We start from the raw sequence: 24800 nt of genomic DNA, 5'->3' as shown, positions 1-24800 counted from the left end.
GCAACTCTCTCCATTTTTAGGGAATGCTCAAAAAACCCAATATCTGCTTTGAAGTCCAAAGCCATAATGGATTTAAGGTGTGTGTGTGTGTGTGTGTGTGTGTGTTTGGCTGTTTCATCAGGGCAGCAGAATATCTCAGGCTCTTGTCTCTCCATTAAGATATCCTTTTATTTCCCCCGAATACCACATTGTTGGTGCAGATAACTGGACTTGGGCACTCTTCTTTTACATAAAATTCAAAGGAAAGCATTTTTCCCATTTTCAGATGGCCAGGACCACTGCTCTAAAGTTGCAAACATGTCTGTATGAACATCAAAGTCCAGTATTGCTTTAGACGGTGGTGTATCAGACAGGTAATCCTGCACTACATCCACTACTGTATATTATGTATTTTTTGTTTATTTTGGAATACCTTTTTTTCTTGATATGATCGATAGAAGCAGGATGGATTTTTGGTGTCGAAACATTTTAAAAAAGAAAAAAAAATGTAATCATTCAATTAAAAATTAATACCAGTCCCCTGAAAACTGGTTGTAAATGTAGAAAGAGCTCCTACCTTTATTAACATGCATTATCAACCAATGGGTTTTATTCTGTATTCTGTTAAGTGGCAGAAGTAAAGATAAATGTTTCTTTAATGTTCACCTTTGAAAGTAAAGGAGTAGAAAAGTGGGAGTTGTTCAGAACTTAATTAAGTTTTGCATTCATCACCTGCACAAATCACAGTTTGCTACTTAAAATTATACACCCAATGTAAATTTACACTCATGCATTGTAAACTGTGCAATGTTTTTCCCAGCAAAAAAGTGGATCTGGAGATATGGGCAATTAAGGTATTCTAAGATCTTTGATGCTGGCAGAGGGGGAATGATATCCTAGCTTTGAAGGAGAGCAGGCTATGGCAGCCTAGATGTACATGATAGACTGAAGCTGAAATCCCTCTTTCATCCACCTTTTCACTACTCCTTGTATAATACACAATTAGAAATAACAAAAAAGCTGGTGCTGGAGTCTTTCTGTTGTAAACTCATTTTATTAAGTTAATATTTGTGTTTTGCGTTCCTTTCCATTAACTGGGATTCATATAAACATTAATTCAACACCCCTCCAAGCTAACGCATGCCATATCTAATGTTAAATAGTTTAAGCGTTTCGATTTATATGTAATTGGTACAGTAACAAACATGAACTGTCAAATGTAAGACAGCAAAGTCCCTTCGTGTCTCGGCTACAGCCTTAAAGAAGACAGTTTAGACAGCTTCTTCAAAGATGCCTGCAGGAACATCAGCTTATGGAGACATTGGCTCCTCCACCTCCACTCTCATCATATTATCCATTTCAGTAACAAAGCGAAATGTCTCTGCCATCTTCCGTCAATTCTGGAACAAAAAAAATGCTCACCACCATCAAAAGTTACAAATGTCTGTGCTTAAGTTTAACTTTATGCCCATCATTTCAGATATACAGACAACCTTTCAAAACCAGGTCTTTTTTTGCTTTTTTTAAACACCGGGATCACACACGTCTAAATACCAATAGAGGATGCCTTTAAAGTATTTTCTGCTGCATATTAATAGTGTGTATGAGTCAAGGCTCAGGCTCATATTGATATCAGTTAATAATCACTCCCAGTCTATGTTAACGCTCCAATTCAATCAGGAAATGATAGGAGGAACGACAAATTGCTTTGTGTTAGTGTGATGCCGCAGAGCATTTGAAAGTGCCTAATTATTTTCCTCCTGTTCTTTTATTGTACTTTTATACATCTCTGTTTCATGCTTGTATTAAAATAATATACCTTAGTGGATTTCTTTAAGCTGCTGGATTTGTCCATGCTAATGTCAAACCCCTTAAGATATCCAGTCAATAGGGGAATATTAACTGGATATCTTAATATTAATTTTTTTAAAACAGATTTTGTGAGTAATCAAGTGTCAATTAAATTTCATTTTACGGACTCAAAAACACAATGATTAGCATTCAGTACAAGGGCTGAACAGTGAAATACTTTTAACAATAAATGCATTATTCAATTCACATACATTACAACATTCACAACATACATAACATTAACATTTATTTACAGTGCAATGAACAAATAAATACAAAAAAGTTTAAAATTGGCCACCTAGGGCTGTCATGATCTCCGATTTGCACTTAAAAATAAGGTATAATTATGATAAGAATTTTTTTTTCTTCAAATTCTTACTGAGTCCCCCATGCTACCAGTCAAAAGTTTGGAAACACCTTCTTATTTAATGTTTTTTATTTAAAATACTCTAAATGTGTCTTTTATTTTATATGTTCTTTGCTACATGATTTCATATATCTCGCATCATATATTTGATGTCTTCAGTATAGTAAGCAGTCAAAATAGAAAAAAAACATTAAATAAGAAGAAGTTTTTTTGACTGGTAGTGTAAATATATATCAGACTGCAGGGACTCAGTCCATCCATAAAATGTAGACACAGTAGCACAGATTAATGAAGCAGCTAGCATATGCTCAGAACACTTGGAATGGAGAGAGCAGGAGACGTAGCAAGAGCAAATAAAAAGAAAATCAGTAATTAAATTAAGAATTAAGTCGTTAACAGTTGCCCATCTCGGGTGCTTCACTCAGCAATGTAACAACAGCCTGACTGCAGCAGAGCAAATGTAGTGTAAGTGGTCCAGTTTAGCGTACTGGCTTTGTTACTGGAAATAATTTTGTTCCAATGTGTAGGAGAAAAATGAATGTTGTTAATAATGTACATAGACAGGCTGATGGTGCAGAAGAGTAGTTACTGAAAAAAGAGCTGTGATAAACTGCAAACTGAGTATGCAACCATAACCATAATGACACTGAATGGTTTATGATGTTATCATATGCTATTTTTCAGTACCAATTATTTCTTTGAAAATCAATTATTCATAGCAATTTTTCAATTTTGTATTTTCCAGTTATCGCCCAACCGTATATTGCAACATCCCTGATTTCAGCCAGTGGGTCAAGAATACAAAGCGATACATTTCATTTTACCTCATATTTTTTTCTGCAGCATGTGTTTGGGATTTTGGATTCCCTTCGTCTATCACACAAATGCTGCCTGCCAGCTTGTTTTTACAAGGTATTTTACTAATCCTAGAGAATACCTGGCTGCAGAGAGCTTAGCTTAGAAATGGTACCTGTGACCCACTGATGCCCCTGAAAAGACCCCCAGTGCCTGGATCACACAATCATATAGTTCTGTTACTGTGGCCAGAGTGGCAATTCTGAAAGCCAAGCTCATCTTACTATTTATGAGTCAAAGCTTCAGTGAGTTGCAAGGGGATGTGATGCATAAACCTGCCCGGTGGAATGCGTCACATTAAAATAAATGAATCCTTCCATTTCATGGGGAAATCTCATTAGAGTACATTAAGTAATTGCTGGAGTATATAGTAATTTGACTGTTAAGAGGATAAAATGTGCATTGCTCAGAAGCACTCTAACAAATTTAATAAACAGGGGAAAACCTGCTCCTTGGAAGGAAAATCCAGAAGATAATTTGTTTTGCCCATTTTCAGAAATCTACCATAAGCACAATAACAAGGTTTAATGCACAAGACCTCCCACAACTCCATCAGATAAGGGACAAGCAGTTCTTTATAGCATCATACAGAATTTACTCTAATGATGCAGGCATCCGAATATTAGTGACATGTTTGCAAGTTCCCATTTTAACAACTACACTGAATGTTCGTTATTGCAGTGGGCGTGTGCAAATTGAGATGCATGAATTTCAGACTTGTTCTTGTGATTCTCAGTCAAAAGGCTTCAAATTAGCATGTCTCCAATAGACAAGAACACAAAAGCCTTTAATTAGTCTCTAAGGTCCTATCACAATATATAAATCAGCCACTAATTGCAGCTGTTTCCATAATTTGTCCTTTGAGGACTTTGTGGATCAGCTGCATTGAAAAGCCACAAGATTATGTATTTGTAGCAAGTGATTCAAACTTAAATTGCAAAATGCACATGGCAACAGATCACCCAAACTTAGTGGTGTATTGACAGCAAAAAGAAGCATAACCAGCAGTGGTGCTGAAAAAGTAAAAATAAAGTAAGTTTATGGATTGACAGTGTTTCATCTGTGGCGCTAGAGATGGGAACTGAGAACCGGTTCTTGTAGAAAACCAGTGTCTGGTAGTCCAATTTCTTGCCTGCCTATTGATCCCGCTTATCAGTTCTTGCACTTGCGCTACAATAAGCTGATTTCATTTCGCATGTCAGTGCATAAATAGTTACGCAGTTTAGAGCGTGGATATGGACATTTATTTTTATTGCACAAAAGGACCAGCTAAATAGTAAAGTGGTAAACTGCATCCAGGACATAAACAACCGCACCAAACTGGTAACACAACTTCGGTTCTTTGCTACTACCTGCCAAGACAGCATGCTAATGCTAAGCTAGCTAGAGCAATATGAAAGTTATGTAACGAGTAGTATAACAAATTACTTTTTCCCGTGAGTAACGTACTGCATTACTTTTAAGAAAAGTGTTCTGTGTATTATGTGTATCAAATGACTTTTTTGAGTAACAGTGATCACACAGAAGAGGGGAAATACCTCAACAAAAACGCACAAACATTTGATCCACGGCATGCAATTAATTTGGATGAATGTAATTTCTTTACTGCTGCTTAGCAATGGTGGTGACTCTCAAAACGGAGCCAATGAGAATCAATAAAGGAATCGAATCGATAAGTGATATCTATAATGGAATCTGAATCACTTATATTCTTATTAATTCCCATCGATAAGTGGCACTGTGTGAAAGTTATTTTCTAATAGCTTCCTTAAGTTACAGATTCTTATTAGCTTCTATTGCAACAAGCAACAATTTTATCTTATTAAAAGAGATTACGTTATAATAGGTCCAAATCCTTTTAAAGACCACTGAAGGAAAATTCAGTTCAGCTGAACAGAAAATGTTTGCCATCAAAGTAAAAGTTGTGCGTTACCGTTGCAACCAACATGTTTCAAAAGGCCCAACTCTTACTTTGAAGGTGGAGGCTCTCCATTTCTGGTGTGTCTGCAGCAATCTTCTATTGAGCAAACAGGTTTTCAGTGCAGCACTAGCAACTTCCAGTAACCTCCAGAAACCATTCGGCAGCCAGTTGGGGAATGCATATTTTTTCCCTAGTGACTAGTGGTTGTTGTGGGCTTGATGACTAAAAAAAATAAATGTAAGTGTTTAATTGTTTGGCCTTTATGCAAAAACAGCTCAGGAATTAATATTAAACAGAAGCTATGGGTACAGTGGCTTCTGCAGGGCCTAAAGGAACTGACAGAGACATGCTGTGCAGTGTCAGAATCAGAGGTTTCACATTTCAGCTGTACATGCCCTTGCAAAAATCAATGTTGTAGCATGAAAGCCACACATGTTATGTGCCCACAAACAATGTGGGCAAATGCACAAGCATAAACCCACCCTCTGCTGTTGTGTTGTGGCAGACTGCCTGCAAACCAGCTTAGCTGTCATCTGGGTACCACTGAAAAGACATATTTTCATCATCTACTGCATTTATTGACTTTAAGAATGTGATATAAGTGGAAGAATAACAGTCTGCCAAAACAAATACATTAAAAGAGGTCTGCTTTCTATTTCTTGTTTTGGTTTGATGCATTTTGCCAATTTTTTAAGTAGAAGTTTCACATTGTCCAGTTTGGCAGTAAAATCGTTTTGATAAGTGTAACGTGTTTCTAATGACTGCACCAATTTCCCCACATCTGATGAAACTGGACTACTTGGACACGCTTTTGTGTTGTTGTGTGTTAATGTAACTTCATTCTTTTAGTGACTGGGGTCATATTTGTTTGCAGTGCAAAATTAACATCAGTGTTCATGTCTTTTTGCAGAAAACAACCAAAGGCTTAGATGCATTCTTCTCCAGTTATCACAAAGCTTTACTTTTAACTGAAATGTCACTAGGATTTTTTTTTCTTTAAACAACACACATTTTTCCCTTTCAGATGTGTGTGTACAGAAACCTTTTACTACTGAGGTAAAACCTTAGCAGTTACAACCAACTATTTTTGGGGTCAAATGTATCAAATGTTGTCAGCCCATTAGATGGCCATTATCAGTTGTTACCGTCCCCAAAGACTTTGCAGGTAGGCAGACTGCTCAAACTACAAGTAGGCTGCAAATGGTGAGCATTCAAGCTCTTTCAGTTTTAAATTTAAGACCTGACTTTTGCATTGCAGTTTCATTTTGACTGTTTATTCTTTCTTGTGCATGCTGTTTGGTTAGTTTAAGAAAAATTTAAGTACCCAGTACTCAGTTAAACTTAGGAATAGATGACAAACTAGAAGGTTAAAGACATGTTAGAGAGCTCAATTTTGAAGGTTCATGGGGTTTTGACTCCAGGAATTTATTCACATGCACTGTGGAAGGATTTCTAAATAATCCTGGTTGCTATTTATTACAGTTTACAATGAAAAAACTAAACCAAAAAAAAAAAACACTGAACAGGTCTAGGCAGGCACCTACTAGCCTTATCTATAATAATATTAAGCTGATATTATTTAAAGATTAATTTTACTGATCCCAAATCAAACTAATCTTAAAATGAATAAGTAGAGAAGGTTAGTCTACTGTATATTCACCCTCGATGTTATACCATTGTAGAAATAGTAGAACATAGATATGATGGTAGGATGAAGACCATATTGCAGGATATGTTGTACTTGTTAAAAGAAAATTCCTTGCTTACATACAAACCAATGCAGAAACCCAAACAATGAGACTAGCTCATTATGCTCTTGGATACATGTGTGCTCGCCCACTGGATTTCTGAGAGTTGCTCTTTTGTACTTTCTCTTCACTGGTGGGATTCCCAATCTCCCTGTGAATAGCTTCCTGTCTCCCTGGATGTGCCGCAACACTCATTTTCACAATGATGGCAGCAAACAATGACCAGCATAAAGAAAACACACACAATTCACCATGAACATTCAGAAATGCAGCCAATTTGGGGAAGAACATGTTCGTTCATAATTATGGGAAACAACAAAACACTAGAGGCCAACTGTTACACAATACCAAGACCAGTTGTTAACTTAGCCAAAGCTCCATTTTATACCACACAATGCAAAAAAAATAAAATAAATCAGGCCAGGAATCTGTTACATCTAATCAATGATGAGTATCACGAGAGGAAATTAAGGGCGCTTGTTAATTAATGATGTCTGGCAGCATGTTGGCTCATTAGTTAGCAAAGTCACCTCACAGCAAGACAGTTTTGGGTTTGATCTTAGCTATAGTTCTCCTCTGCATGCTCACTTGGGTTTAACCTCACTGCTCAGGGTTCCTCTCGCAGTCCAAACAAATGGCTTTCAGGTGAATCAGACTCTAGATCACCTGTAGGTGTTAGTGTGAGCATGTGTGTCAGTGCAGCAGTTCATCAGCAACCCTTTCAATCTGTTTCCCTACTTTTTCCACTAATGCGCTAGTCCCTCTCTAATCTTTATCAGAAATAAGTGGTGTAAGTTATTTTACAGAACTGTCGTTAAAGTAATTATTAACAAACTCACCGAATTAACAAAAGGTTTAAATGTTTGCAGCAGAGAAACAGAAGAATATCGACTATCGAGGCTCTTTATTGTGCTAAACAACATGTCGACAGTTCAATTTTAAAAGTAATTACTGTTGATAGTGTTGAATTAAAACTGATGAGCGTAATTGATAGTGATGTGCATGCGAGTGGCACGCACATTAAGTGCAAAATGCCACAAGTGACACAGTGTAACACTGCAAAAGACAAATTAGCAAGTAAAATGTTATCTGAAACATCTGTTAAACTTGGTCACTAATTATTTATCTCCAGCAACAGCAACAATTATGGAGTTAGGTTTAAAGGAAGATGATATGGATCACAACACTTCTAGTTATCAATGGCTTTATACTCTTATTTATGCATGTCTGTTACCTTTAATAAAAATAATACTAATACACAGAGAACTGTAAGTCATACTAAAGTAAAAAATAAAATAAAAGTTTATCATTTTTTGTCTTTGTGCTAAAATCATTACAATAAAATGCTTCTCCAAAAGAAAGACTGGATAAAATTTAAGTAAATAAAACTTAACATCAAAGCACAATAGTAATATTAGCTTATCAACCTGTTAACCTTGAAAAAATTAGCAACTCTGCCACTAAGCTGGTAATATTTTTGCTTCTTTTTGAAAACCACAACAGTACGTTTGTTTTACTTGCCACAGTATTTGAGATACTAGTGCAAGTAGCAGGTACTATAACAACGACACAGCAAGATGTATAAAATTGCTAGTGTTTAAAAACAGATATTTTAATATGAAATCAAAATTTGGATTAACATCTGACATTGTTTAAAAGATTTGAAAAATATATGTAAATCTGACTGCAGGGCTTTAACTCTCTTCAAAAATAGCAGCTAACCTAAAACGAATAAAAACTGAAGCTAAATTGTAGACTTTAATGTCTGATGGATTATTATTTATTATTTTTCAGCGACTGTGAAGACCTTTGGATTGTAATGGCTAAGATAATCTTTATCTGTTTGTAATGTCATGCAATAAGTATGCGGTAAAATATTTCCCCACAGATTTATCACCTCGGGGATAGAAATCTCTCATTATATTTATTTATATTGCAATGGGTTGACATTCATAGACTCTTTCTCCTTGAAGCATACTGTAAAGCTTGTTTCTGTGACTTGTCTCTCACACGCACGTTGTGTTTCTGTGAAGCCAACTTGAATTAGAGCTTCTATTTGTCATTCAAACTGATTCATTCAGACTCCATTGTTGCCTTAACGATGCACTTAACTTACTATTGTAACCACCACTTATAAACAATTATTTTGTCAAATGGCATTATGTAGAATGCGTGTTTATATTTCTTTGCACATAGTATGATTTGTGAAATTGAATCGATTTATTTTAACTATTAAAAGGCAACAGTGTCCTCCATACGTTTCACCATATGACTACATCAAAAGTGAAGAAGTTCTAATGATGTTTACATATCTGGCAGTGATGGCAGGTAGAGGATGCAGTTTCTAGTATCCTTGATATATATATTGCCCATGATGTTTTGAAGCTGTATCATATAGAAACATTTTTTTTGTTTGTTTTAAATCAAGAAGAGAAATCTTGAATCCTTGAATTTAGAAAAGATTTAGAAAGATTCATGTTTTAAGTTTCAAAACATTTGGACAAATATGCAATAACATGTACAGCTCTCACACAGCACGATACTGTATATTACCATATAAATTGAATTTGGGCTTCTAATGTTTGAGTCCATAATGAGAAAGGCTGCTTTAATTATGTTATTTCTCCCTGTAAATCACTGTCCACATTGAATCTCCTTCCAGCTCTATCACAGCTGAGAGGCATTCTTATTTATTTGATACGATTAGTAGTACTCATGCAGCCCTATAATGTTGTGATATCTCCTCTGTCAGAGAACTGTCAGGTAACAACACATTTGTAAAATCTAATTTTATGCTCAAGTGGTTCTGCTTCTGCAATTTATCGCAGCTATCGCTCACCTTCTTCCCTGCTTGCTCCTGCTAGCTTTCTCCCTCTCCCTCTCCAGTCTCCACCCTCTCTTTCCAGCTTAGTGAGGTGTTTTGATCTCATTATCATTCCCAAACATTCACACCGGATAATCTGTCAGGGCGGGAGCCTGTGCTCTGCACCGTACAGGGCACCCTGGTCATGATTAGGGGTGCTGGGGCGTGCTTGCAATGAAAATACCATTTTTTTCCCCCTCCCTTTAAACCAAACTAAAAGTAATGGATATATGGTTCTCCCTGCATGCTATAAAATCTTGGCTGTGTCAATTAGGTTCTTTAGCAAAGAGAAACTGCCTCATACTGCATGAGGACAATTGTGGGACAACCCAGCGAGGACACTGAATTGATTAGCCAAACCGAGCAGCGGGGCTCAGATGCCCTTTTACAAACTGCAAATCCTTTTCCAGAAATGCTGCACAATGCACAGTGAACCTCCATTAGACAATGCTGTTCCACAATGCACGATACAAACAGCCACCTCCCCTGTCTGTGGTCTATTGTTATCATGGAGGTAAAACCTTCCCCATGCCAAATCCTCACCTCACAGCCAGTTCAATCAAAGGCTATGCCAGAAAAACAGGGACTGAGACAATGGTAACTAATGCCAGGTGGATGTAGGCTTTGAGCTGTGCCAAGCTACCTGTGTCCATCACCTTCCCTACCCCATCCATCTCCTCACCCACAGCCACTCTTTGTCCACATATGGTGGCAGAAACTACGCAGACCTGCAGCCTTGGCATTTTGTCACAGTGGGATGCTAAGGTGGCCAACAGCACAAAAAGCGCCACACTGTGAATGCAGTTTTTCAAAGTGGGTTTTTGTGTGTGTGTTTTTAAAGTTGACTTACGTAAAGATAAATACAGAATGTGGCTACTTTTATATCCTTTGCTAAATTTGTCAATAAGCAATTTGATCGTGACCCTAAACAAGCTTACTCACCAGGCAGCTTTGGCCGCCTCCTCTTTTCTGGGTGCAAAATACAGTACAAACACTGCTGTGTCTGTTTCAACTGGTCACAGATGAAAATGCTGATAGACCTGTGTAATACAAAAATAATAGCTGCACTTTAGCTATACTATTGTGTTTGAGCCTCTTCTTTACCTACACTAATCTGTTTATCCTGACTGCAATATGATGCTGCGCCTAGGAAATGCTGCTTCACATACACCAGCTTATACACAAACCCCATACTTATTCCACTGCCTGTCTTTGCCCTCTCTGGCTTTTTCTGTTTTGTTTTTTTTTTCTTTTCAATAGCTGTATGTCATCAGTAGCATTCATGGAAGTGTGAATATTGCTACGCAATGCAAACAAGCAGGTATTATACATGTATAAGGATTTGCCTTTGCAGGTCAGTGGAGTGCCACTTGTTTAGAATTAGATCTGGAAATACAGGCTGTGTACCCATAACCACATAGCTAAATTTCCTTCTCAGTTTGATTGCTTTAAAAAAAAGAATCTCAGTAAGTGTGGAAGTAAGGGGGCTCTATCTGCCAGGCAAGCAAAATAGAGTGATTTCAACAGTATTTCAACAACCGCTGCAGCTGAGTGAGACAGTGTTCAGGCAGACGACAGCAGTGTGTGACAAAAACACAGTCTTGAAATTCATTTCAACGTGATCACTACGTAAGCAAGGTGTGTGTTTGGGGTTGGCATGTTGCAACAATGTACCAATCAAAAACCTACAGGAACCAATTCCTGGTACAGAAGATACCTTAAAATGTGATGATGGTATTTTACATTTGTTGCCTGGGACTCCTAAGGACAGAGAATTACCTTAAATCAGTCTAGCCTGTTACCTTTCCAGAGTTGTAAAAGCATTTCTGATATAATATGAACAGCTGAAACCTTCTTAGCCTCTATTACTCATCTGCCCCCCTCCTCCCTTTCTATTGATTGTATTCCATCACAAATGTAGCCTCTTGCATTCTTTATATATGCATGCCATGCTCTCCACTGCACAAACACAATCACTTTTTATTCTCACACAGCTTCCATCATACTATATTTCATGTTAAAATCAATATAAAGTGATGAGCGTCAGCAAAAGAGCAGCAGTGAAGGCTGAACGTGATAGCTTTTCACCTCAAGGCTTCACTGTGGTGTTTTATGTTCATATTCTTTGGTCACTTTGGGGCTCCGGGGCTTCATTTTCATTAGCGGCACTTTGAAGGTACATTTTACTGTTACTGTCACAAACCCGTTGCAGACCAGTTGACTTATCCTTAGGGTTAAAAACACCACCAGGGTTAGATGTATAGTTTTCCACAGTGGAAGGTTAGAGAACTACTCTGGGTAACAAAAATTGCGCTTTGTAATTGACATTGATTTTACAACTGACGGTGCAATTAATATCAAGGCCTGTGTTTATCCCTGCAAGCTGCTTCAAAGTCCATAGTAAAATGAAAAGGAATTGTTTAATTTAGGCCACCTTATTACCATGAAGCTTTGACAACCACTTAGTTGCTTTAATGCTTAACATAATGAGAACACGAGTTTGAGTTCAGCTTCATATAAAACTCTTTGACAGTGCTATTATCGTCACTCACCCACCCATCCACCCACAGAAATTAGTGTCTTTTACCAGTGGCATAATGAAAGCAGGATGTAAGTATCTTTTTATGATATCTTACTTTACTTCTCCAAAATGCAATAAACATCTATGACATACTTTATTGCATTTTTATTCAATAAAGGAAAAAATGGAATTTGGTTGCAGCGCAACTTATGCGAAAGTAGCAGTCAAAGCCAATATTTGCAATAAACCCATATTGGTCTAGAGCTGCGATTTCGACTAGGGTCTGAAGACAAGAGTCACCCTGCTTTTCAAAGTCAGGCTGCAGGTGCGTCTAAATATAAATCTGCCCCACTTTAGATTGGACGGACCACACATGCAAAGTTAATGTAGACAAATGAGTAGGAGGTGCGGGTCAGATCATATGGGACACCTCTGGCTAGTTTCTGGGACAGGAGGCACTCAAATCGAAATTCAAGTTCACTGTGTCTGCTAGAGTGTATGCATCCTGTGGAACAAGACCAATCTTAACACATCTGAATTGAAGCCCTAGGCATATGTTTTATCCACATTCTCCAAATCTTCTGGTGGTATGAGGTTTGAGATTATTCCCCTCAGGGTGTGTACAGACGGATATGTACTCATGGGGATTAGCAGAGAGCAAGGAGCAACGAATGCGAAGGACCAGTGAACCGAGGGATATTAACTTATACATTCTGAGTGGCATTTTCAGCATTTATAGAATCTAAATTTAGAGTATTACAGGTCAAATGTAACTCTCATCATATTAAAATTTCATAACTGCAAAAAACCCTCTAAAAATATCGCCTTAATTATGCGCTTCAAAGCACATTTCCCTCATGACTGTATGTAAATCAACTTGTTTGAGTGCACGATGTGATTGACAGCCTACATGAAGTTTCTCTTGTAAACACATTCTCAGTGGCAAGTTGTGCAGTTTCGTGAAACAAATAATGCTAGTGAGGTTTATTAATTTTATTTTTATAATCTCTGCTTCTGTTTGGCGAAAAAGTATCGATGTGCAGCTTCAGCCATTGATTTTTTTTAATCATCCTCTGCAATGAAACACTGATAACTAAGAGATACCATGCGAGCAAACTGTTGCATACATGTTAAATCCAGAATGACAGGCATTTATTCTAAATGCAAAATGCACAAAGCTTTTATTTTAGTTCTTTTTCAAACATGGCTCGACTATTGTAGGTTTATAATAAAAGCTGTCTTTTTTATCACAGAGCACAAGCATTATTCCTAAGCACTTTGCACCGTCTTTTCAAAGCCGATTAGAGCACGAAGAAAGAGGCCAGCTCATCCTTGCAAAGGCAGGATATTTACATTTCAGTGCCATGTGCAGTGAATTTTAATTTGGCTGCTACGATTTAACACACCGGTTTCCTCGCAGTTTCACACATGAGTGCTTAATGGCTTCGTTAACATCCTGAGGGACTTTCCTCATTACCTGATCTGGTCAGCTCTGACAGGTGCAACGAGTCTCATCACTGATCTTTGTTCATAGTGCCAAGTTCCCTCGCACCACCGATTGCAGTGAAATCGAAATCAAAGCAAACACTTGTGAGTCAAAAAGCCAAAGCACAAAAAGAAACGTCAGTCTGTGGCATATGGGAATAATTCTAATGAGATCAGTGCCCTTGACAAAAATATACGGCCTAAAGTTAAATGTCTAAAATTATTCCTGTATTGCTTTTCTGAGTATCTTTGGACACAGACCAAGAACACCATTAGGCCATTTTAAACAAACCCATTAACTACGTGTTTCATTATACAGGCACTGATAAAGACCACGGGCAATCCTCTGGAAAATGTATGATTTTTTTTTGTTTGTTTTTCTCCATTAAGTTAACCAAAAATATCAGATTGTCAGCTCCATGGGCATGGTGTATTCATTTTAGAGTCCTCTAGCATACTAACTTCAAAGGACATAAATCAGATATTTTAATGCAGCTTCACTTTAAGTCTCTATCACATTTTAACCTGAAGGTCACTCAAGTTATCTAAAATTGAGGACAGTTCATCATGCCACAGCAATATTTGAAAAGCCTTGCTATTACAGCTCTCACATAACATTGTGTGATACATCCAAACAATTCCCAGATGGCCAAACCCCAAGCTGCAGAAGTCTTATCAAGCTTTAAATTTTTAAACTTGCATTTTTTACAAATCACGCAGGCAAAATTTGATCAATACTTCAAGGTGGGAGAGCTTTGCAGTGACATCAGCAGAGTTAAAAGGTAACGGCAGCCTAACAACACCACTGTCTTTCTGCCAACATCTTCACAGTACCACAACTTCCTTTCTCACATCACTTCCTCCCTACTCGCCCACCGAGCAATGGTCACACAGGCTGCACAGCATAAATTGTCTTCACTATTTGCTTTGATCCCTGACATGCACAAGGCACCCTGCTAGAGCAGCTCCATGTGGAGTACTGACAATCATCCGACACTTTGTTGTTAAAAGAACACATAACATGTGCACGATGTGAATTGCCTATACAACAGGCTGTGCATCATGTCTGATCACTGACCCAAAAATACAGTGGAAATACTGACCTGGCAGCAGTGGAATCCTGGTTTAGTCTGTATTTACTGGTACAAGAGTGGTTGATATGATCGTTTACAGTACAGTTTCTGTTAAACTAATGGAATCATAATTAAACAAAATCAAGATGATGGAAAACACTTTGTAAAGAGCATTTAAGCTCTTTAAGTTTGTAATATTTCAAATATTAATCCTATAACTCTTACTAAAACTGCCACCACACTGTTATTTTCATCATGCAGTGAACCCTGCAACAGGGCTGTCTATCATCAGTGCAAACAATGTTTCTTATGTGAGTGACAGCTTCTTACGTTCTTATTTCACCAACTATAAATTATGTTTTGAAATAAAAAAGAAGCCGTGGTGTTCCTTTCCTGATTGTCTGATTATTTGTTTGGTTTGTAAAATGTTAAACATTGACATTAACAATTACATGTCTTACATTCTAGCACACCAAATGTTACAAATTTGAATAAAAATGAATTCCTTTTAAATTTAAAGATGTTACTTAAAATGAGGTCAAATGTACTGGAAGAGTTAGCGAGCCACATTATTAGATCACAAGTCTGTATTCACGATTATATTATGGAATTAAATTACAGTTACTAATCAAAATGCCGGCTACTATATCCATGTGTGTGTGTGTTAGAGAGAGACAGTGCAGGTCAGCGAAGCTGCTGGAACAGGAAGTTGAATGCGACACCAGGTTAGGACGGCGTCCAAGAAGCTGTTTCATTGTCATCACAGGCTCCTTTCATTTGGCAGTATGGTCTCAGATTGGAAGCATGGTTTTTAATTGGTTCTCTTGTTTAAATTTGCACCGCCTCTTATGCTCAGACAGTCAAATCAGTGCACATTACTCTAAGCGACTCGGGACTGCCACGCTTGCCAACTGACCACACTAAGGGAGGTTGTCATGTTGCCACTTTTCATTTATAATGAGAAAGGAGCTGTAATATTACTGTAGAGTGTAAAGCCTATTTACCAGCTTTGAAAATATTGTCAACATTAAAATAGTTGATTTCAAACCTGAGGAAATATCTACAGCTTGTTGAGGTTATTTCAGCCTAGCTCATTTTATTCTGAAATTGTGAGACATTGTGTTGTTCAAGCCCAATGTTACTACCTGATTAAGAAGTTATTACATCGGGCATTATATAATTGGATGCTATACTCCTTTTGTCCCAGAAACTGCTGCAAAATATTACAAGGCCATATGGGCTATCAGAAAAACTTGTTCCCACCCACTACAGAGAAATGTGTGCTACCTGAGCCGATGGCATTTTCCTCTGCCAAATGAAAAAGGCAAGAAATCTCAGATGGAGTGAAAAAGGACTTAGGCAAATCCATACCTCATACTAACCTCACCATCTTGTGCAGTCAGGTCTCAGTGCTTTTATCTGGCAGGTCTAATACTACTGTTGGGCTGTTGAAAAAGAACAGAAAATCCCTTTGCTAGAACAGCATTTTGGCTGTTTAGCATTTGTTGGAATACACAGTAGGGGCATTATGGGGGCAGATTATTTATTTTGAAAGAGAGGCAATTCGATACCTTGGGTCCACAGAGAGAAGCTAAAATGTGTTCCTCGTGCAAAACAAGCGGCCAAGTGGAGACTTGAGAAATCAGAAGGGGGAGAAGTGTGACCAAGGTGCTGAATTGAATAATAACAGAAAACGACAAAGCCAACAAACTCTAAAACCTCAGAGCTGACAAGTTCATTACCCACTGAAACCACCGAGCTAACAGCTTTTCTTGTGGGGCTTTTACTAATAAAAGGTTTCAAAAATAACTGCACATGCTGCAATTTCTCTCTGACCACAACAACACAGGTGGGTTGGTGTCAAGTCAAGGTCATGTTTTTAATCCCATACATTCCTTTCACATATTCAAGCTTTTCTGTAGCTCCTCTTACATCTTGAAAAGAACGTTTTTTCTTTCATTATTTAACTTAGGAGGCTGCAGCTTCTCCATTGAAATACAAAATGTCTATCGGTGAATATTACTGAAATCTAAATTTAAGATTTTATAAATAATCAGGCAGATTTGACATGAAAATACACACACTCCAGAGCGACATAAAGAAGTTAAATAAACAACCTAACGAAAAACAGTTGCCATGGGAAACTCCACAGTGCTCCCCCCAAATGAATCGCAATTCTCAAACCTGTTTCCCACATTTAGACACACTATAAAAATATACTGCAAAATACACTGTTTAGCAGGAGAAAAAAAAACTACCATGGACTCCACGGTTAATTTTCCCTTAATTTAACTCAAATTTCACTCAGTGTTTAATTGAACTTAGCCTGCTGTTTACTTTTAGGTTTAACTACCACAGATATATGGTTAGGTTTAGGAAACGAGTCATTTATTCAAATGTATTTGCTGCAAGTAAAAAAATGACGTTTATGTTGCACAGTTCATTCAAATATCAGGACATGAGTGACCCTGACCGAGAATCTACATATATGTGAAGAAATGTGAAAACGTTTAAATACTCCAACAAATCTGTTGTAGGCAAATTTGTAGTCAAAAAGCATCGTGTCTCATTTAAAAACAATGCAGTGTTACTCACAAATCTGAGATTCATCAGTATTTTCTAACTTGAATTAGTTTGTAGTCTACCAGCTAATTTAGAAGTGCCTCAGACATGGATACAAATAAATAATGAAGTCATGTCTGTCTGTCTTATTAAATTTAAATACACATTAAGCTTTAAACGTAATAATTACCTTTTTTATTAATACAAGTAGTAGTATCATAATTGCTATGAAGCTGATTCTGTTCTGGATGTTACGTTTTCAGTGGGTGAAACATTTCATCACTCATCCAAGTAATTTTTTCAGTCACTTTAATATGATAATATTATCATAATATTAATAATAATAACACAATAATATTATTTTTTATATTATTAACAGTTTTTCAAAGCACTACAAGCCACAAACTCTCATAGTTAGAATTAAGTTCATAACAATAATATATATATATATTTTTTTTTTACATCTAACTGAAATGGCTTTAACTTTGTATATATTTTCTAATAGGCATCTTATTTTATTCTATCTTATTATTCTTTAAAAAAAAGATTTGCTCCCACAGATCCTGGATGATATAGATGTTTTTCATCATATCAGGTTTGATGTCAAAGCTGATATGACGGCAATTATTGAGACAGTGAGTGTCTCAGTGGAAACAATATTCAGCACAGCGGTTAATTTTTTATTTTTATATTTCTGTGACATCTGGATTCATCAGTGCAGTCGGACATTGCTTTTATTTTTTACAGGCTGCTTTTTCTTATAAGGAAAAAAGGGTGTAGGGCAGTACGCAGATTGCAGGTGGGGGGTACAAACTAATTTTACGGTGATTCTGATGAGCACACCAACGTAACTGGGCGGTGCGCACATTTGATGAATCCAATGGTAAGTTTTTGTGTGCAGTTTTTGCACAATTTAGTGAATGAGGCCTATTGCGCTTCTGTTAGAAGTAAAGCAAATCATGTCAGATGAATTCCTTTCTTCAAAAAAAAGCTCGTTTTAAATTGTGCAACTAAACCACAAGCAGCATGTGAATTGCACTGCAGGCATGCTGACATTTGTGCATTTGGTTCCCTGTGTGGATGCACCATACAAGCAAAACAAAGACCCCTGAAAACATATTTGGCAGAAAATATTAGTAGCAAAGAGTATATGTAATTTCTTAGGGAGAGGGTTGTGCAGTTTGAGCCTGAACAATGCTGCTGGGTATATTGCTGACACCCTTGAACAACTGCTGAGACCCCTCCCTATAGCCCTATAGCCTCTTACACATAAAGCAAAAAGTGCAGTTGTTTTCTTTTGCCAATCTAACAGAGTATAATAAAGGCCATATGCCAGGAGGCAACTACTGCACCCGCCTGGCCAATCTCAAGGGTGCTTATGGGATCAAGAGCCGAAAGCAAACATAATGCCTGACCTAAAGAGAGCCAAGAGCATGGCGAGGCAAGTGACTATCACACAGAGAAACAACTGTAATACACTTGCTTCCTTAAGGACTTTCACACAGCACTAGTTTAGTAACAGTCACTTCAACGCCAGTGCTTCAAACGTGAAAAAAGAGATGCTGTAAAGCCAGTGAGCGGATGAAGTCAAGGACCTATTTTGTCATTCAAAGCAGAGTCAGCCTGAAGCACTATGGTGTTTGAAGAAACTTATGACCTACTCTACCTTGTCCATATTACAGTTTTCTGAGGGGGGATGACAGACTGCAGAAAATCACGTTTTACAGTGGCGTAGCTGTTTGTGCATCGCCGAGTCCCAATCCCAGACATCAAGGGAGCCTCACTCAACTTTTAGAGGACACCGTGCTAAATCATTTTGGGTGTCTGGAGGAATCAGAAAGGAATGGTTCATGAGTCATTACATGTGATGCGTAATGTTTCAGGCACTGTCATAATCCGTTAACATACTTAATTAAAGAGCTCAGTGCGATCGTAATTCCGTCTACTGCCGAACCCATGTCCCCCGTTTGTTTATATAACCTAGATCCAAACGGGGACAGTCAGTGGAAATCAAGTCATCACTTGGTAATGCCCTTGTGATCGCGTAGCACACCAGCAATGACTCATGAAATATGTTACTCCGATCACAGGTTATATCCACACCATCAATCCTCAAGATTAATTTGGCTTGGGAGATGAGTTATTCAATAATTCATTGTGTAATATTTGCCTGCAAATTAATCCTTATTCAATGTGACAAGGAGAATTAAATGATTGCTTACCAGGTAATTTGGACATAATTATTCTTCTTTCAAGTATTGGTCTACTGTGCAAAATCTACAGAGTTGTTCTCTCTGCCAGGTGCTGTTGTTAAGACAAAGAGCCAGTCTGTATTCATTTCCCAAAAGATGAAAAAAGCTAAGTTTAGACTGGAGCACATAAAAATGATGCATGTGCTCTAGATGTTGCTCGTCTCCCTGGAAGAGATTTATGATTGGTATGATACACAGGATATTAAATGATCATGTTTTTGCAATATGTCCTGATAAAATTTAGCTGTGAGCATGTTGTTCTGTAACTTTATTTGGCTTTAATCTATTGCACACATGGAGGATCATTTTACTTTTGTTTCCTCTGAACCTACAGAGATATAAAGACGTTTAGCTTGCTCACTAGCCACCTGTCTCTACTCCAGGTGACCCACATCTAGCTTTGTTGACTCTTGTGAATTACAGTATGACATTTGATACACACAACAGAATTGATTTGCTTTTATAAGCATTCTTCCGCAACAAAAGAATTCAACAAATCAACAAATGAAAGGACAATATATTTATTGTCTGTCAAAATTAAATATATGACTAAAGACCTAATCCATTGAGCTACTGTTTATAAAATAAATAACATCAGTTTAAGATCAACTTACAAACACTATTGTAACCGTACACAGAGGTGGCTGCTATTACTTATGAGTTCAACTAAAAATGAAGGTCAGTTTGATTAGGATTCAGATTTGGCAGGAACTAATTCATGTGATGCTGTTAACTATAGAGTGCTCTCTAATTATACAAGTCTACAGAGTGGAAACAGTAACACTTCAATGAAGTGACCTCAAAGGCAGCTTTTTTATTCACTGCTTTTTCCACACACAAAAAAAAAACAGTTGAAAGACTGAGGAGTTATTGCACCAGGTCACTGTAATTACTGTTAAAAAACAAACCCTTTCTCTGACATTTTAAAAGTGCAACTTGAAATCTACAAAGCACATAACTAAAATAGGAAGAAAGGAGAGATTTATTGCTTTACATGAAATGAACAAAGAGAGTAGCAGCTGCAGACTGAATGCCACAGTTTTAAAAACAGCCAACTGAAAAGGAAAAAAAAAAGTGATGTCAGAAACACTTGAAGTGATACAGCCCATTCTGCACAGGTACAAGTATATCTTTTTTACTCACACCTGCTGTCTACCTGTCAAAAGGCTTCACTGTACTGCTGGCTCCCCTCCTTCACTGCCAGCCCACCACACCCCCTGCTACTCCAGCCTATTCACAACTGCAGGCCCCCTATTGTGGTCTGTCAGATGCCAACTACAGACATGCTGCACCACTGCGCTGGAGTCTCTGGAGCTAACTGTCACTTATTTTTTTCCCAATGCTTTTAATAGGGAGGGGGAGCGCAAAGCACAGAAACACAGTCAGAAAGAAAAGATATGACCAAAGCTGTCAGCCAGTGGTAGAACTCATTAGGCCATACACATATTGGGAGCCATGTAACATTAGTATTGCCAGTGATGCTGCTACAGTACACTAGGGGAGAATGTGGAGGCAAAGACAAAGCCTGTGTATGCCGTACTGTATGTGTATAATGTTATCCCTTGTATGCTATTCTATATCTTATACCTCATACCTACAGGACCTGCTCAGAAACCTATGTAATGAAGCTCCTGTAGCACAGTTTTTGTGCTGATGTTAATGCCAGATGAGGTTTGGAACTCTGCAGTCAGTGAGTCAACTGGCAACTTTGACTCATTCTTTCACCAACATTTGTAAAGACAGACTACATGGCTCGGTGCTTGATTTTTTACACCTGTGGTAATAGGACTGAAAACGCCTCATTTCAGAGATGAAGAGGTTTGGCCCAGTACATGTAATTAATTGAAAAAAGATATTTATATCTAAAATATTCAAACTTACAGTACATTTTATTAGTCCAATCCTCCATATAAAGCTCTAGGAAGGGCCCAATGTATTTTTCAGACTGTGCTGTTGAGCTCATCGTCTGTGACAGCCATAACTCTTGGTTGTTTGACAGATTTTCTTCCCGCTTCATTTCTGCCGTAATGTCGAGAGGTGCTATTAACTCCTTTTCAGTTGTCACACATTTATTTCCTCTGTGACATTAAACCATGTTACATGAACCGTCAGAATCGCCTGTAGGTTGAACTGATCAAAAAAAAAAAAAACTTTTAGTGCTGACTAACTCTGATAAATGGGCTAAACCCAGCAATATTTACCTATGGGTATATAAACTGTGACCACAACATAACCTGTTATGCTGCCTAAAGACATCTGGATTGACTAAAAGAGGAGTGTGACCAAGAAAAATAAGCCATTATGCAGCATTATGCAGGTAGTCTTGTCATTTGAAAACAATACCCAATATTAAGAGTTCAAATATAGCACAGCCTCCACATTTTCAAACACAGTTTCCAGAAAAATATTGTCTATTAGGGTCATATACTACAATGCTGTACATTGCATCAACTTCCCTCCTGTTATCCACCCTTCTTATACTGTGTCTGCTCATGTCCACCACTTGAGGTGATGCTTTTGTTATACAACCCAGCTGAGTTAATCTGTTTTCTGCACCAGTGACTTGCAACAAGTCCACTCTCTTTTTTCATTAAGAGACGGAGAGATCCTGGAGACCAGCAGAGCAGAGAGCAGAGATGCTGTCAAAACGCCCTGCCCAACCATCACGCACATTAGCAGGCACCATTTTGAAAGATAACAGAGATTGCTTACATTTGTTCCCACATACAGACATGCACAGATTCACCCCCTCCTTTGCATGTTTGCAACTAGTCAGCAGTTTCCCACAGCAGAGGAATTTAGATTGAAATCTTTCTGAAACCATATGTTCTCGGGGAGAAAAAAAAATGCTTTGTGGCAAAAGTATTCAGCAATCTGTTTGTGTTTAGATTTTACTAAGTTAGAAAACTATTGTTTACAGCTTCTTTGCTTCCATAAGACAGCAGAAAAAACTGGGGGGGATCAGCCTCCCCGGCCACGAGGTGCCACCATCTTCTCTCTCCATCTGTCTGCCCACTCTTCCGGGGGCTAATTATCCTAATCCCATGAATCCTGAATGTAGGCTGGTGGCGTGCGCCTCAGTCCCAGGATGCTAGCGTTTTGCCTCCCAGTTAAAATGTGGAAATTAATTACCGCCTGCCCTGCTGCTAGTGGGAGGAGGAAGAGGAGAGGCAACCACAGGAAGGCCTCTCCCTGGCAGGTGTGGGAAGGTGCTAGAGACTTCTCCTGGGATCATCAAGTAGGCGCCAGGACTCAGTTTGCTGTACATGTATGGTACCGCTGGAGCCCTGTTAGTCATTTAAAGCTTCTGTAAAGCAACTAAATGTTGACTTCACTAATGAACAACAATGAAAAACTTCAGTTGGATTTAAAGTTGCTATATATTTGCTCTAAAAAACATTAGTTAGTTAAAAATGTAAAAAGTTAAGTTTACACTGTCAGTACCTATCCCCAAGTGTACTTCATAGAATATAAACTGCCCTCATGAGCACTAAAAGTTTAGCAGACGCGCAACTGATGAGCTAAGGGACAAACATTTGAGCACACCAGTGATAATTTGTGACGCTATAGGTTAGCCGCTCCATATACAGTGGTTATTTTAACTGAGGGCTAATATGCGTAGTGCTTCTGGGGAGATAAAGTGTTAGTTTTTATAGTGCAAGAGCCAGAGTCTTCTTTTTTCCTTTCTGCCAGTATACTGTTTGTTGAATTATCAATCATTTACCTCAGTTCAATGCAGTGTGACTTTAATCCAAAAGCATAGAATAATGTGATATACTTTGTCTTTTGTTAAAATAGTCACAGGTAGGAAACTAACAGTGGCGGAAAAAAATATATAAAATGAACTCCACAGAAAACTGTTTTGTTTTGTTTTTGTTTTTTTTAGTATTAAGTAAGCAGGCAGGCATGACTTTATTTTGCAGTTCAAGAGAGATGCCATCCATTGTCAACTATAGAGGGCATTTTTAAAATCATTTAATGTGAAAAAAATCTATAATAACTGATGTACAGCATATGTTTTCCCTATTTCCTTAACACAGTTGAGTGATTGGAAAAAATAACCTGCAAGATATGTGAAAGCTCGCACTCTATTCCAAAACACCCACATGGCCAAATGACACAGACATACTCAGTCACACTTTTACTCTGCCAAGGGAAATGGGGTGAATAATACCTCCATTAAAATGATATTCACAGTTGAGAAATTACAGTTTCTGGCATGCACAAAAATCTCACTTTCTATTTTTGTCAGAGGTGGTTACACTTGTTAACAGTAGTGGTCTTGTTAACAAACTCCCTTAAGTGATGCCAGTACCTAGATAAGCCTTTCTACTTCATGTTTTCAAAAAAGAAAAGAAAAGAAAAGAGAAAAAGAGGATACCGTGTAAATTATTTAATTTACCCCTGTACTGAGGAATGGCTAGGGTTATACAGCTTTCTGCGTTGTTTTTGAGAAGTACACAAATATGGTCGTGTTGATTTGATGCAAGCTTTTTTTTCCAAAAAGCTGGAACATGGGAAAGTTTACCAATGCATTGCATCACCTCATCATTTATGCATTTTTTAAGGGTGTAAAAACTGTGGAACCCATATCCTGCAGTTTTAAACAGAAACATTTTTAAATTCTTCCTTAACACCTTAAGGAAGAATTTAAAAATGTTTCTGTTTTTCTGTTTCTGGATTTTCGGCTGCTTAACATTTTGGTGACTTGTCTGTCATATATTTTTTCGATTTCATAATGTTTCAAATATTTTCAGTAGCTGAAAGGCCTAAAAGGCAGACGTGTCTGTTTAGTTACACTAGTGTTATGTGCAAAATGTACTTTGGCATTGTTTGGCTGGAATAAGTAAGACCTTTACAAAAAAATTAATACATTTTAAAAAATGTAATCTTGCAGCATTTCATCGATATTTTCACATACACTTCTTTTTCTCTAATATGCATTTGTGGATATAGCAACTTAATAATAAATTGAATTTAATATTATGTGCTGTAGATAATAAAATCTCCAATTATTTTGGAAAATAACACTGAGAAATGTTATTATTAAATTGAACTGAAATCATACAAATTGTTAATAAAGGGGCTAACAGGGGAATGCAAAATAAAAGATAAACAGCTTCAATTTAGCAACTGTTTTCTGACAACCATGTACAGTCTATGATTACAAACCCCATATAGCCTAGCTAATTGAAAAAACAACTATCGTCACTTAATGGCAAGCCAGTTAGCCTCTGTTACATGATGAGTAACAGAGGTTGTTAGGTGAATGGGACTGGTTTTCAAATGAATCGATGCTAACTTGCTACTGAAGTGCAAGTTG

General features: G+C 37.6%; 1 protein-coding gene across 2 annotated transcripts in view; it reads right to left on the bottom strand.

The window, feature by feature from the left end:
• grik3 (glutamate ionotropic receptor kainate type subunit 3) overlaps positions 1-24800 on the bottom strand; it is a 91711-nt gene that overhangs the window by 37237 nt on the left and 29674 nt on the right. The window lies entirely within an intron of this gene.

This window comes from Pelmatolapia mariae, linkage group LG10_11 (assembly GCF_036321145.2).
Source record: "Pelmatolapia mariae isolate MD_Pm_ZW linkage group LG10_11, Pm_UMD_F_2, whole genome shotgun sequence".
NCBI classification, from domain to species: Eukaryota; Metazoa; Chordata; class Actinopteri; order Cichliformes; family Cichlidae; genus Pelmatolapia; species Pelmatolapia mariae.
Note: the sequence above shows the minus strand (reverse complement) of the source record. Positions and strands in the feature narration are given on the sequence as shown.